Raw genomic sequence first — 15,713 nt, forward strand, 5'->3', positions numbered from 1 at the left:
CCAATTCTTAAGCCTAGTTTTTTTGGGGGGAACTTTCATGGAAAACTCACCTTTCTTTGTTGAAACTCAAGTTTTTCCTCCTTCCTTTCTACCAATCCATTAAAAAAAAATAATCCCTATTCTGCACAAGAAATAATGCTTGTGGATTCACACAGGGGAAAAATTCTGTTCCTCCAAGAATTTGAATCAGGAAAGGAAAATATAAACATGAGGAGAGTGAAAAAGGTCTCTAAGCAACAAACATTCCTTCCTTCTGAACCAGCCAGCCTTCCAATGCTCTATTCCTATATTAGGGCTGGTTTTACTCTCCAACTTACCCAGCTTTTCCTGCTTTTCCTGCAGGAAAAAAAAAAAAAAAGCAGCTTTTCCTGCTTTTCCATTGCTCTTTCTTTCTCTCCAGCTACTCCTTTATCCACTAAATTCCTAATTACTGATTATTTTATTGTCATTTGCTAAAACTCCGAATCCCTCAATCCACGAATTGAGACTTCATGCTTAGCGCTCAGTTCAGTATCCTCCCAGTGTGTTCTTGTCCAGCTCACTCAGGGGCCTCTCCTCACCCAAATTCTCACTCCTTCCTCAGCACTTCTGACTTCTGCTTCTGCCCTGACCTTGGACTGTTCTTGTGCTGTTGTTTTTGAGTGAATATTTTTTTCTCCTCATGTATCATTCAACCTTTTACCTATTTGTGCCATATTTCTCCAATAAGATTGTAAGTCCTTATGTTTCCATGTATTTATTTTTCTCATAGCATGGACATGTTGCTCATTAAATGCTGATGAAGCACAGAACAGCATGCTATGCTTGTCTGTGCCAAAACAAATTAATCTGGAGTATCATCATATGATGCTCAGGAAATAGGTGATGAGTGAGGATTAATACCTTCAGAAAAAAGAAATTTAAAAATCAGTAGACTCTGATAAGATCTATACTGTTATAAAGAATTATTTCTAAAACTATCAGGATACCATTTACCACATTTTGTCTAAGTAGGTACTCAAGAGGGAAGTATAATTCTGTTCATATATTGCCACTTAGAGAATAATAACATCAATAGTGTGTTTATCCAGGTATCAAACATCACACTAGGTACTACACACGCATTGTTTCAAATGTACACAGTACAAAGTGACCTTTATTATGAATGCTTTACAGGTAGAAAACGCTGAGACTTAGAAAACAAAAACTTTCGGAATGCCTGGGTGGCTCAGTGATTGAACATCTGCCTTCAGCTCAGGGCATAATCCTGCGGTTCCAGGATCAAGTCCCACATGGGGCTCCCTGCATGGAGCCTGCTTCTCCCTCTGCCGGTGTCTCTGCCTCTCTCTGTGTGTCTCTCATGAATAAATAAATAAATAAAAGGAAACAAAACTTTCATGAGTTCAACAAGCCACCTTAAACACTCGTGCTGAGCTGAGATTTGAATGTGTATCAGCTTAACTGGAGGCTAATGTTCTTTCTAGTTTGATATGGGTTATTCATCATATTAGAAACCTACACCAATTATATTAACATATAGTCATGTTGCTCAGATTGGTGCAGATGGAGAACTAGATCAAGTACTGCTTTGATTTTGACTTACCTCAAGAAGTATAATAATAATAGCCAATATTTATTGAATACTTACTACATGCCAGGCCTGTTCTGGGAGCTTTACTGTGGTTAAATCTTCTAATCATGTCTACTTCATAAGATAGGCACTATGATTCTTGCTTCATAGAATAAGAAATCAAAGCACAGAGAGTTTTGATTCCTGCTCAATGTCCTATAATCAAGAAGTTGCAGAACCATGATCTCACTCATACAAGATGACTCCAAGGCATTTAACAGCCATGTCAGTTCAAAAACTGTATTAATCCATTGGAAGCCTTTTTAGGTAAGCCCTTACACAACAAATTGACTGTTTTGGACTTTTTTTTAACACTCATACCTGCTGACACCTCTGAGTGGTAAGAAGTGTATCATGCTAAAACACCCTCATATCATTTCTTTCACCAGACTAGCACTACTCTTCTCCTATTATGGAGGAAAGCATGAGACAAAAAAAGAGAAGAAACGATCTTCTCTATCCCTGAAACAGGAGCTCTTGAATTGGTCCTTGTATAACACGACCTGAACTTTGCAGTGTGCACATACCAATCTTACCAATTTCTATTTTCTTCGGCCAAATGCCCTATGTGTTCCAAATATCAGGCCATAAAAGTCATTTTCTGTTCTATTGCTACTATTTCAATAATTCTATTTTACATTTTTATGGAGCTTCAGAGAGAGTACTTTTGAAAAAGCTGCTTGCATCCAGGGAGGTAGGACAAAGGCCAATTAGGAGACCACATGGGATGTGAAAAATACAACCAAGGTCATGATACCCAGGACCATTAAGTCCTCTTCATAGGGGTCATGGCAATAGATTTAAATAGTCTATTTCTAAACTCGATAATTATATTCTGCTCTTTTTCTTTCCTCTTGAATTCTTAGTGATGTAAATTCATCACACAAAGTCCAAAATTATCACCTATTGTCTAGTCTATAGTACTTGGAAGTAGCTTTATTTTAGTATGTGAATGAAACGAGATCTGATATCTATCTTCTGATGCTTCAGGAATCTGGCTGAAAATAGCACCAAGTATGAATTTAGCAATAAGCTACATGGTTATGTCCACCTAAAACTGCACCTAAAACTGTTTACCTAAAAGCTGCATCTGTAGCTGGTGATCATATCAGTCTGGGTCAGTACACATCACATCCTCCCATTTTGTCTCATTTGTACAATACATTCTTGGGTCTTTCTTTGATGATGAATCTTTCAGTGTTGACTCCAATGAAGAGGAACTACCGAACACTTACTATGCCTAGACAGTGCTGTTAGAGGAGTGAAGAAGGCCGGTGGTAAGGCCCTTGATGCCAGAGAGTTGACATCCTACTGGTAGAGCAGGTAACATCCAGAAGAATAACATGAGACAGTGAAAAGATACGATATAAGTTCTTTCCCTTCCTAAGGGAGCCAAAGAACTTTAGTCAGGGTGATCAGGAGGACAGAGTAGATGCAAAGAGGCAAGGTGTGCCAAGATACGGGTTGAGAGGAGTCATTCAAGGCAGAAGAAAAGGCACATACAGAGCCCTTCAGCGAAAAGGAGTTTGATGTATTCAAGGCAAAGAAGGCAGCATGGCTGGACCTGAGTGAGCAGGAAGAGAAGCACAAGACATCCGAGGTGGACTTTTGGACATCATTCTGAGCTTGATGGGAAGCCACAGAGGATACATCTATTTTACTTCACAACAATTAAAAAATCAGCATCAAAAGAACATGAATTTAAATTAGAAAATAATTTCCATGATAATGAAAGTTTAATGCAATTTTAATTTTGTTTTGTTTAGGTTTCAAATCTTGTGAATAGCTGATGGGAAAGGACTGGGTTGAGATGTGGAGGGGCTTATGGTGAGCTTAGTAAAAATAGTTTTCCAGTGGATTTTTCTCCTCCCTACACCAAATCATTGTTAGTTGTGCCCCCCAAGGATTTGTGAAGAGACTAATAAAATAAAATGAATTTTTAAATGTATTTTACGTTTTAAGTAAAAGATTAGTAGTCACACCCTTTATTTTTCTTTCATACCCAAGAAGTCACTTTTAATTGTTCAGAAGAAGCTCAGAAAAATGAAAAGATGTTTACGTTTCCTTGGAGCCTCTGACAACTCTGGGTTTCGGGCTATGAGTTCATATGTTTGTTTTTTGTTTTGTTTTTCAGGGTTTTTTGTTTGTTTGTTTGTTTTTTTTCTTTCTCTCTCTCTTCTAAGCAAAGTCCTTGAAGTCACTGATGGTCTACACGGCCTGTTACTCTCAAAATGTAAGACTCATTTTCTAATAGGATTCAGCTAAAAACCAAAAGAGACAGAGCTTCCAAGACAATTAACTGCCTGTATCATTCTTCTATAAAACAGTGTGCTAGTTTATGAAGGACTTCAAGAGATCTGAAATATCATCAAATGATGAAAAATCAAAATATTTTGCTGTCATATGCTGTCACATACTGTCAGAAAGCCTTGTGCTGTGGCCACAGTCGAGTTGAATCCGATTAAAAGATCAGCAAACAAGGCAGGTTTAGGGGTATTTGACCTCATCAGGGCTGTGCCTGCAAGTACCTGTCAGCGTTTCAGTTGTCCTATGCTGTGACACTATTGCTTATGCAGCTTGCCAATGGACATGCCTGATGACATCCTGGAGAGGAAACAACAGATTCATGTGTTCAGTTTTCTATTTTCAAATACTATTCAGTGCTGCTAAGATGGAGCTTAAATTTAATTCCAATTACCAGTTCCACAAACAATGAATTATTCAAGATAAACTGCCCAGTTTTACTGAAGCATGTGTGTAATATGCATATATTTGCTTCTGTCTACACATATGTGGACAGAGATGGAGAAATTAAATTAGCCTATCTTCCGTTTATTAGAATTCCATAATGCTATGTATTTCAAAGAAGCTAATCAATATTTGCTGAGTTGGAGTTGCATAACTCACGAAAACTCCACAGTCCCAAATATCCGTGTATCCACTTAAAAATTAGAGATAAGCCAAATGAGGGACCATGTATTTTTATATTATAAGCAAGAAAAAGAAGCTGTGTATAATATATGTATTTGTGTATCTGTGTGTCTATGTATTTTTCAGGAATGAGGTGGAGGGAATAGGATCGTTGAGACAGGTCTTTTATTTCTTGAAACAATTCTAATATTGCATTGCGTGAGTAGTCATATCATAGAGTTGTTGTCATTGTGTTAATAAAAATAAAATTTTAGCCATCTTAGAGAAGAAATAAAGCCCTTCTTTCCATTGTGATTTTTATGGTGAAACTATATACTTCACTTTCAGCAATTCTGCCCCAAGAATTTTCGTATATTTGCCTGAGGCAAACTAATTTGTTTTTATCTCACTTAAATTTTTCACATTTCACAGGGAAAGAAAAAAATCGTGCATAGCTAGAGCACAACAGTTTCCCCATCTGTGAGAAATTGCTCTGAAAACATGCATGTAAGTCTAAAAACAATTTCTATTTTTTAAAGCCCTTAATTTTTAATCTTTTTTACCAAATTATAAAAATAGAGAAAGTGCACAAATCATTAGGGTAAAGTTGGATTAATGTTTATAGTCAACACACTTGTAGAAACACTACACTGATGAAGATCCAGAATATTGCCCCATCAGAGTCCCTATCATCCCCTCTTCCTAATCAGTAGCCTCACATCTATGGCTATCAGGTAGTGTTCCTACTTCAAACTATGTGTGTATATATATATATACACACACATATATAATATGTATATATTACATATATAATATATAATTATATATAATACATATATATGTATATGTATATATTGTATATAGGATCCCACAGTCTGTCCTTTCTTTGTGTTTGGTTTCTTTCATTCAGTATTATGTTTGTGAAATATATCCATGCAGCTGTATTTAGCATAGTTTCATTCTTGTTGCTGTATAGTATTCCATTGATTGGTTAGACCACCATTTATTTAAATGATCTATAGTTGATGGAATGTTTTAAAAAATTTACTTGTAAATAGTAATGTTTTAATCATACTTGCCCATTTTTTTAGTGCACATTAGTACTTGTTAGGAATATACCTAGAGTGGAATCCCTGTGACACAGAGCATAAATACGTTCAACTTAATAGGTTGTGTTTAATAGGTTACTGAAATGCTCTCATAAATTTGCACTCCCAGTTCATAAGCATGCCTGTTATTCCACATCCTTGCCAGCACCTGGCATGATCAACCTTTTTAATTTAACCATTTCAATGGATGTCCATTGGTATCTCAATATGGTTCTTTTTATACTTAGTATTTGTTTTTTTAAAAATTTTATTTATTTATACTTACTATTTGACTGATGTGTTGTGACTCCTTGGTTTTGTTTATGGACACTTCTCTAGGCTTCTTTGTCAAGTGTCTACTTAAATATTTTTCCATTTTCCTGTTGCATTGTGTGTTGTAGTTTATTTTTTTTTTTCAATAGTCTTCTATTTGTTTAGTGTGTCTTCTGTCCTGCTTAAGGAATCCTTGCCTACTTCAAGATTTGATGATATTCCACCATGTTATCTTCTAGAAACTTCATTATTTTAGTTTTTACCTTTAGATCTTCAGTTTATCAAGAATTGTGAAATACGGGTTAGGTTCGTTTTTCTCTAAGAATAGCCATTTGAGCCAGCACTATTTGTTAAAAAGGCCATCTTGCCTCCCATTATATTGCAGTGTTAGACTTGGTATAACTCAAGTCAGCATATATGTATTGATCTCCTTTTGGTTCTTTATTTTGTTTCATTAGTTATTTGTCCATCCTCAGGAAAATACATTTTCTTTATAAGCTATTGGAAGTCTATAATACTGTAATGTTAAATAGTGTTAATATCTCAACTTAATCCATTTTTTGATTGCCATTGCAATTCTCCACCTTATCATATATATTTGTGGAAGAAAAAAAACTTCTCAATTTTCAAAAGAGTCTTCTTGAATCTATAGATCAGTTTGGGAAAAATTGACATTATTATAGTATAGAGATTTCCATCTATTAGCTTGATATATAACTCCAATGTTAGTGCTTTTTTAATGTCTTTTGATTTTGGTAAAACATTTTAGAAATTTTACATATCTTTTGTTACATTTATTCCTGGGTATTTGATTTTTTTATGTTGTTATTGTAAATAATATTTTTAAATTTCATTTTCAAATTATTTTTGCTAAGAAAGAAATACAATTAATTTTTGCATATTGACTCATTTACTAATGACATTGCTGATTTGACTTAGTAGTTTTATTTTGTATACATATTATGGGTTTTCTATATACATTATACACATGTCTTTTGTTATAAATCTTTGTACCTTCTATCCTTGCCTATTGCACTGGTTGTACTTTCCAGTACTGAAAAAAAACAGTGTTGAATACAAATATCCATAATAGACATAACTTTTGCAACCTTAGGACCTCAGGGGAACTGCTTTCAATGTTTCACTATAAAGTATGAAATTTGCTATAGATTTCTATGGACACTCTTTTTCAAATAGACCAAGTTTTCTTATAACCCTAGGCCTTATGTCTAATTAACATTTTTAATTATGAATGTGTTGGGGCCAGGCGGGAAGGGAAACTCCTCAAGATGGCGGATACGCCAAAATGGCTGAGGTTCCTGTCACCACCTCCACTTGGGACGACAGCTTGAGCAGACCCTTACACCTCTCCTTTGGACTTCCCCAACCGAACCCAATGCCCTTCAAACCCCAGAGGAGGAAGTCACCTTTGACTGGTCGAATTGCAATCCTTCCTTTGCATAGTGAGGGTCACTCTGACTGGTTGGATTGCAATCCTTCCTTTGCATATGAGCCAACCAATAGGAAACCGTTCTGCCTTACAACGTTATGTAAACCCCCTACCACCTTGTCTTGGCGCGACTTCTTCGACTCACTTTCTTTCCCCCGTGAGTCGTGGAACCTCGCCCGAGGGTGCCTGCAATAAAATCTGTTCTTGGACCCTCCCTTGCCTTGGCGGTCTCATTTCCATCTAGTTACTAAAAATACAGAATGGGTATTGAGTTTTTTCAAATGCAGAATTAAATCAAATATGAGATGTTCATATTACCATTTTATTTATATTACTGTGGAGAATTCCATTGATTGACACCTTACTTAAAGTAACTTGCATTTTTGCAATAAAACCAACATGCTGTGATATATCATCTTTTTTATGTATGGATGGGTTTAATTTGATAATATTTCATTTAGAATTTTGCATCTATTTTTAGGTAGGTAATGCATCTGTCATTTTTCTTTCTTGTAATGCCTGTGTCATGTTTGGTTACCAAAACTATGCTGCCCTAATAAAACAAATTTAGAAATTCTCCTTTTTTTTTCTTTTATCTTTAAGAATTTTTATAAGAATTATGCTATTTATACCTCTCTAGAGAATTCACTAGAAAAAGCACCTGGCCCTGGATTATTCTTTTTGAAAGATCTTTAATTATAATTTTAATTTAGATAAAGATATAGGACCATTGAAATTTTCTATTTTGTTTTTGTGTTAGTTTAAGGCAGTTGTGTTTTCTAGCAATTTATATATTTTATCTAAATTCCCAAATAAACTGACATGTAGTTGGATGGAATATTGTTTTATTATCTTAATTATGTCTGTAAGATCTGTAGTGTTTTCCATTTCATCTTTTCTGAAATTGGTAAATGGTATTCTGTCTCTTTCATTTTTAATGTCTTTCTAATGGTTCTTTGTTTTTTGAAATATTTTCAAAGAACTAGCATTTGACTTAGAGATACTGTTTTCTTTTACAAATTTTATTATGTTTTTTTCCTTTACTTGTTTGGGCATAATTTACTAGCATTTGACTTAGAGATACTGTTTTCTTTTAAAAATTTTATTATGTTTTTTTTTTTTTTCTTTTACTTGTTTGGGTATAATTTCCTTTACTTGTTTGGGTTTGATTTCTGAATTTTTAAGATACATACTTAAATTATTGATTTTTAGCCTTAGGTTTTTTGAAAACACACACACACACCACACACACACACACACAGGCCCTGGATGGTGCTTTTTTTATTAGAGACTTTAATATTTTTCCCTTTTAGTCAGAGAGGATAAGTACTTCATCATTGATCACTTTAGTTAAAATAGACTGGATTGGGTTGATATTAGGTTGGAATTTTGTTAATATTTAGTCTACTTTTGATTCATTTCTGTTCCTAGGTCATGATCTTCCAGAGATTGGCAATCTCTGTTCTCATATTTATGGCTAGATGTCCTTCATCATTTTTGGGGTATCCATTGCAATTATTGTTCAGATATTGCTTCTTCCCCACTTTTTTTCTCTTTTCCTTATGGAAATTTTAATTATAAATAGTTTGCAACTTTTGCAATCTCAAGTTATCTCTTAAACTTAGGCCCTAATTCCTATCCCTTTCCATTCTTTTTTCTCTCTAGGGCTCAGTATGGACATGTTCTACAAATGTGAATACTTATTCTCTTTTTATAGGTATCCAATCTGCTGTTAAACCCATCTAAGTTCTTACATTCAGAAAATCCATATTTCTTAAGTCCAAAATTTCCATTTATTTTTTAAATAGATTTTTAATTTTTCAGTTTCTCAGTTTATTATCCATCTTGCTGAGCACATTATTTTCAGTTATTTTACAGTCTATAATTGCTATTCTGATATGTGTATCATTTATATCTATTCATATTGTCAGTTTTTATTCTTGGTTCTATTTCTTGGTATGCCGGGTAAATAATTTTTTAAAGATTTTATTTATTTATTTATTTATTTATTTATTTATTTATTTATTTATTTGAGACAGAGACAGAGACAGAGACAGAGACAGAAAGAGGCAGAGACACAGGCAGAGGGAGAAACAGGCTCCATGCAGGGAGCCTGACATGGGACTCGATTCCGGGTCTCCAGGATCACGCCCTGGGCTGCAGGCGGCGCTAAACTGCTGAGCCACCTAGGCTGCCCTGGTAAATATTTATTACATTCTAGTCCTCTACACACAAAACTTAAGAAATTATCGATTTTTTTTCTATTTTTCTATTGATAGTTCATTCTATTTCCTAGAAGGCATATCAGAGGAGCATGTCATATTCTAATAAGCTGTGTTAAGTCAAGTTTGAAGACTTCGTAAGACTTGACCCACTCCTGGTAAATTGCTACTGCATAGTCCTCAGATGCTTTGATTAAGAGCCTGAAACTGTTTTTCAGAGACTTGCTGGGTCCTGAACTTCATTTTTTATCTCCTTAGTACTGTGAAAGTTCTAGGCAGATTTTTAAATACTTGTTGCAGAGATTCTTAGCATCTTGCCTTGCATAATTTTAGAATTTGAAATTTTTCATGGGGAAAATTGACACAAAATTTAAACTCACTTCACTGTTTCTCACTTTCTTCTGAAATAACAGGCCCTTAAGTCCTGGCTGCCCTGGCAAGCACAAATTTGACTTTTTGTCTTCAACTCTGTGAGATTGTTGCAAGTTCTACTGGTTCACTTTAGCAGTGGCCTACTACTTGACCTCTCAACTGCTTTTGCATGGCTTACAAGTCAACAAATGCCCTGAGCAAAAATTATGTTGTATAACATTGGGCTCATTATAATGCATTTCTCCAAATCTCAGCTTAGCTGGTTTGGAACTCTTTGATTCCTTAAACACAATATTTTTAGTATTTTATATAGATGTACTAGTTGTTATTAATGGGAGTTATGGTCTGCCTCAAGCTACAGCACCATAGCTAGAAGCAGAAACTGTCAAAGATTTCACTTTTAAATTATGAAATATTTCATTTTAAAATTTTACCAACTTTCTCCCCACCAAAAATACTTTTGAACTGTGATGTCTTTGTTTCTTAAATTATGCAAGAAACAGATATCTAATGGAACATAACATATCAGTGAGGATACAAAAGTGAATAATAGGAATTTTGCACATATACAAAAATTTTTAAAAATCTTAGGTAAACACATACCAGTATTTTGAGTTCTGAGCTGACCACTTTTCACAGATTTAATAAAACTGCACACATATTATACTATTACCAAGATAATTCAATAAACAAAAAGTAAAGTCATGAAAAATAAGTAGAATTTACCTTTGGGTTTTGGAAGACCTCTCATTACATATAATGTCATGACATACTGACTGGCTGACTACATGATGGATTGTCATTTATGACAGAATGACTTCAATTAGGTTGATAGAGGGATGACATGTTCTATAGTTGGTATCATACTTAGTCTTTCCATTTTTTTCTAATAGCAACTGTGACTTTAAAGGGTCACAGTCTTGGTTACTTAATGAGAATTTATTTCTTTTACTTATTTTGAGAGTCAAAACAAATATTCATTAAACATATTTCCAAATGGAGCGTTGGGAAATCCTTTTCATAAAGAGGATTTTTCTGCAGCCTGGATGCCTTAAGCATCATATTTGCCTAACAGCTTCCATTTTCCACACACACACACACACACACACACGCACATGTACTTTCACTTCTTCTCGCTCTTCCTCTTCTTTTCCCTCTCCTGAGTGAGTTAAGGTGAAAGAATGATTGAATTTCTTTTTAAAAAAAATATAGCTGAATAGTATGTTGGTACTCAAAATCTTTCCTACTTAATTTCTAATAATAAAACTTGCCTTTGATTAAGCCTACCCTAGACTGACAGTTTCCTTATCTCGAAGTCCATTATAACCTTCTTGAATTCTGTTTTGGCTTTATATTGCAGACAGCGTCCTTGGAGCTATCTTTCTCTTATGATTTGTTTTCCCCACATGAGTTACCTTAGGTCAGGCTCCCTAGACTCAGAGCCTGAGGTAGGGATTTAGATGCACATAATTGGCTGAGGGAATACTCTTTAGATAAAAGAAAAAACTACAAAGTAGAGAATGAAGCAAGATGGAGAAAGGCAAAGAACTAAGCAAGAACATGGTCTTGAATAATGTCTTGCCTTGGTTTAATTCCCTGGGTTCTCTGGAATATAAACTCCACTATAGAGTTGTATCCCTTAAGGCAAGAAGGCTGGGCTTTTGTGTCTATTACCACTCAGTCACTGTCTTTGGGACACTCTGGAGAGGGTTGTAAAACTTCCCAAGGAGGCCGCTCCAGTCAACTGAGAGAAATTCTGTGGAGAGGCAGATAACTATGGGCCTTTGGTAGCCAACAGTCATGGCAGGTGGCAGGACACCCAGAGTCTAACCTGTGAACCTATAAAAATATAAATTACACTGAGGGGGGCACTTGACGGGATGAGCACTGGGTGTTATTCTGTATGTTGGCAAATTGAACACCAATAAAAAATAAATTTATTATTAAAAATATATATATAAATTAAACTATGTCCGTCCTCTGCCTAAAGCCTTCTTATTTAGAATAAAACAAGTTTCTTACACGGTTTCTCCCCACAATGCCTTATGTGATCTGGCTCCCATCTACCTCTCAAATGTCATCTAGTACCATTTTTACCTTCATTTATTTTCTTAGCAAAAAATCTTCATTGAGGATGTGCTTTGTACATGCACTTTTCTGGCATGAGGAATGCAGCTGTGAACAAAGCAAAATTCCCACAGTCAGAAAGCTGCTTCTCCAGTCTTTTCACTCACCTCATTTGAGCATACCTCCTTTTTTTTTTTTCTCAAAAAACATGATAAATTGAAAATCAACTCCCTGGTTTGTCATAGTAGACTCACTCCTATTCTCATCTCAAGCATTATCTCCTCAAAGAAGACCTCCCATTGACCTGTTCTAATCCAGCAACCCCACCTGCCTTACTCCACTCTGGATGCTATTGCAAGATACCACAGGCTGGGTGGCTTAAAAAACAGACATTTATTTCTCAAAATTCTGGAGGCTGGGAAGTTCTAAGATTGAGGTTTAGATTCTCGAATTCAATTCTAACAAGAACATTCTTCCTGATTTGCAGACCATCATCTTCTTCCTGGGTTCTCACATGGCCTTGCTTGGCTTCCTATTTTTTCCTGTTCTAAGGACACTAATCTCATCATGAAGGTACCACTCTCATGACTTCATCTAGACCCAAGTACCTCTCAAAGACCTGACTTCAAGTACCATTACTCTGGAGATTAAGGCTTCAAATGAATTTTGGAGGGACACAAATATTTAGTTCATAACACCACTTTGTTTTTTTTTATTTGTTTTGTTTGTTTGTTTTAGATACTTTGTATTAGTTGATTAACGTTGTCACAAGAATCTCAGTGTATAATTTTTATTTAATTATAGTTTTACTTATTAATGACTGTCTCCATGCTGCTCCATGTTAGCTCTGAAAGAACAAGCACCTTGGCTCTCTTTCCCTAGAATAATCTGTAGCTACTGGGAAATTCCTAGGTGCTTAGAAAAGCATTTCTAGGTGATTGAGAAATGTTTGAAAATAAGCATCTAAGTTAAAGAATGTAGTCTAATGTGTAGTTTGGATGTGTTTGTTTTTTTTCCCTTTTTATTTTGATAAGCTTAAATTTTGATGTGTCAATATTAATGGTACAAGCATGCATCTCTAATCATTTTATATCCTTCAAGGCATTGCACACACAATTGACCATAATAGGTACCAATTTTTATTAATAGCATTCACTTTCCTTAGTTGGGTAGTCCACATTTCAGCTACTAGTAACAGAAGTCCAGAAGTGTTTTGATATACTATGATGCAAACCTCAAGTAGAAGGAGTGAGTCATATAAACCTTATTCAAGACAGCTTCTGTTTGTCAAAATTAAAAAGGAGAAGTTTTCTAGCGTGGGTACGCAAAGGGTCCCAAGAAAAATAATGCCTGGAATGAGTTGCCAATGCTACTCCAAGGGATGAGCACACAATTAGGATATTTTGTGGCCATTTATAAAGAAGTGTGTTTCCATTATGGCAGGTTGGGGCAGAATCAGCTGCTCACAAGTTAGAGGGTCATGTGTTAGGGACAAGGACTCTGGATGCATAGACTCTTTGATCGACACAGGTTGAGGAGGAGGAAGACTCATAGGGCAGGTAGATACTGGGAAGCAAGGCATGGTTTTATCATCCTATATCTTGCTGGCTCCCTCTACCTCCAAAGCAGCTTCTTTTGGAAAGGAGCATTTCCTTGATATATGTATGAACATACCATTAAGGATGAAATGCTACTTATCCTTACCAATAGATAAGTTCTTAATGATATGAAAATAATTCCAGATACTGCATCTTATAGTTGTTTAATACAGAGGGTACATACAGCCTATGTTCAGTGTCCCAGGGTGGGGTTGGGGGGAGGAAGGGTTCCAGAGGAAGGAAGCTGGGGGTAGTGAGAAATCATGGAAAGAGAGAGAGAAGAGAAAACCCTGCTGAGTTTAATCTGAACAGTGTATCCATCACCCAAAATGATACAAATCAGCCATTACTGGATCATGCAAAAGCAACTCTCCTACCTGCGATCCCTTCTTTGCTTTCTAAACCTCTTTGCAGCTCAGCCTAATGAATTGTCAGAACTGTCAGACAGCTCTAAGGAATGACAAATGTCTATGATTTGCTGCTGCTGCTGCTATTTTGCTAGAAACACCTGATGTATGTAGTCTTGCATTCTTCAGTTTCGAATTAGAGACTTGGAAAACAAAATCAACCTTGATAAATATAGCAATTTTTCCCCTGTTCTGTAAGCTGAACTGAATGGATATTTTTAAAGATAAAGAACTCTCTTTTGTTCTTATAATATGTGCATGGCACAGGGTAAATCTCAAACAAAGAGCTAATACCCTAGTGTTGGTGGTGGTGGTGGGGAGGGGGTAATCGCCAATTCATGAGTTAGAGTTCAGTTTATATTACTATTGTCAAGATTAATCATATGTCCCTTTTAAGTAAGTTGTGTTGCCTTGATTAATGCTATTAGGGACCATTAGAAATTGAAAACCTTGGATTTCCATAGCAGACATCCAGGTTCAGCCATCATTTCATAGACCATTGGTGATATTTTCTAATAAAAGAAATAGGATCGATTTCCAAAGGTTATTTGATATTTTAAGAAATATCCTTACCAATAGATAAGTTCTTAATGATATGAAAATAATTCCAGATACTGCATCTTATAGTTGTTTAATACAGAGCAGCTGAGGCTTCAATAGGATGAAATATATAAATAAATAAATAAATAAATAAATAAATAAATAAATAAATAAATTTAAGATCTTCTTCAAATAATTAGAAATTTAGTGCAAATTTCAACATGTTGGAATAAGTAAAATATCCTACTCATGGACATTCTTCTCTAGATTGTCCATTACATGTTTATGAATAGGTACATATTCTAATGATATGGCTTTAAAGCTGAAACTTCTAAATAGCTTTCTTTCTTCTAGTATCTAAACATTCTTTTTCCCCATACAATGAATTCACATTAGCTGTAACAAGCAGAAAGGTTTACAAAGGTTTATAATGCTTTTAAAGATCACCATATCCTTCAACAAATATCTCTTTTAGCTTATCAGTCCCACCAGGGCCCTCAGCCAAACTCATCCCAATTATAAAAATATTATGATTCTATCTAGTAAAATTGGTTCTTGTCTTTCTGTATCAAAACAAGAGGAGTTATGTCAATTCCTTGATGAACATGCTTCCATCTATAGTCCTCTCTTTTTGGTCATCTTCTGTTTTTGTTTTTTGTTTTTTAGAGATTTTATTTATTTATTCATGAGAGACACACAGAGACATAGGCAGAGGAGAAGCAGGCTCCCTTTGGGGAGCCCAATGCGGTACTCTATCCTCAGGGCCCTGGGATCACAACCTGAGCCAAAGGCAGATGCTTAGCCACTGAGCCACCCACGTGCCCCTCTTTTTGGTCATCTTTCACAGAGCCAACAATTACTACTGCTGAGGGGGCTTTGAGGTCATACTTTGAATGATTATCAAATGTAGTGAGAATATCTACCTTCAGTGCTATGTGTCCTTATACAAAGACTGGTTATCTTGAGCAGGGGTCGACAAGTCAGTGAGTGGACACATGCCCCCATAGTGCAAAATAGAAACTCGAAAACCATATAGATGGTTAGGGTCATACTAGTTTGTCTGTATTACTCAGTAGTGAGGAGATAACAGAAAAAAAGTGTGTGTGGAAAATAGAACACAGGCTTTTCATTCAGAAATATTAGCATTTTCTTCCCTTCACTGTGGGATTTTGGGGAG

At 35.4% G+C, this 15,713-nt stretch overlaps 1 long non-coding RNA gene across 4 annotated transcripts in view; it reads left to right on the forward strand.

The window, feature by feature from the left end:
- The window catches only part of LOC119870790, a 65,435-nt gene that overhangs the window by 33,425 nt on the left and 16,297 nt on the right, over positions 1-15,713 (forward strand). The window contains exon 2 of one of the 4 annotated variants that reach the window (XR_005356357.1): positions 4,952-5,026. The exons of the other annotated variants lie outside the window; for them this stretch is intronic. This is a non-coding gene — a long non-coding RNA (uncharacterized LOC119870790). The remainder of the gene's footprint in view (positions 1-4,951; positions 5,027-15,713) is intronic. 4 annotated transcript variants of the gene reach the window in all.

This window comes from Canis lupus, chromosome 3 (genome assembly GCF_011100685.1).
Source record: "Canis lupus familiaris isolate Mischka breed German Shepherd chromosome 3, alternate assembly UU_Cfam_GSD_1.0, whole genome shotgun sequence".
Lineage (NCBI taxonomy): Eukaryota > Metazoa > Chordata > Mammalia > Carnivora > Canidae > Canis > Canis lupus.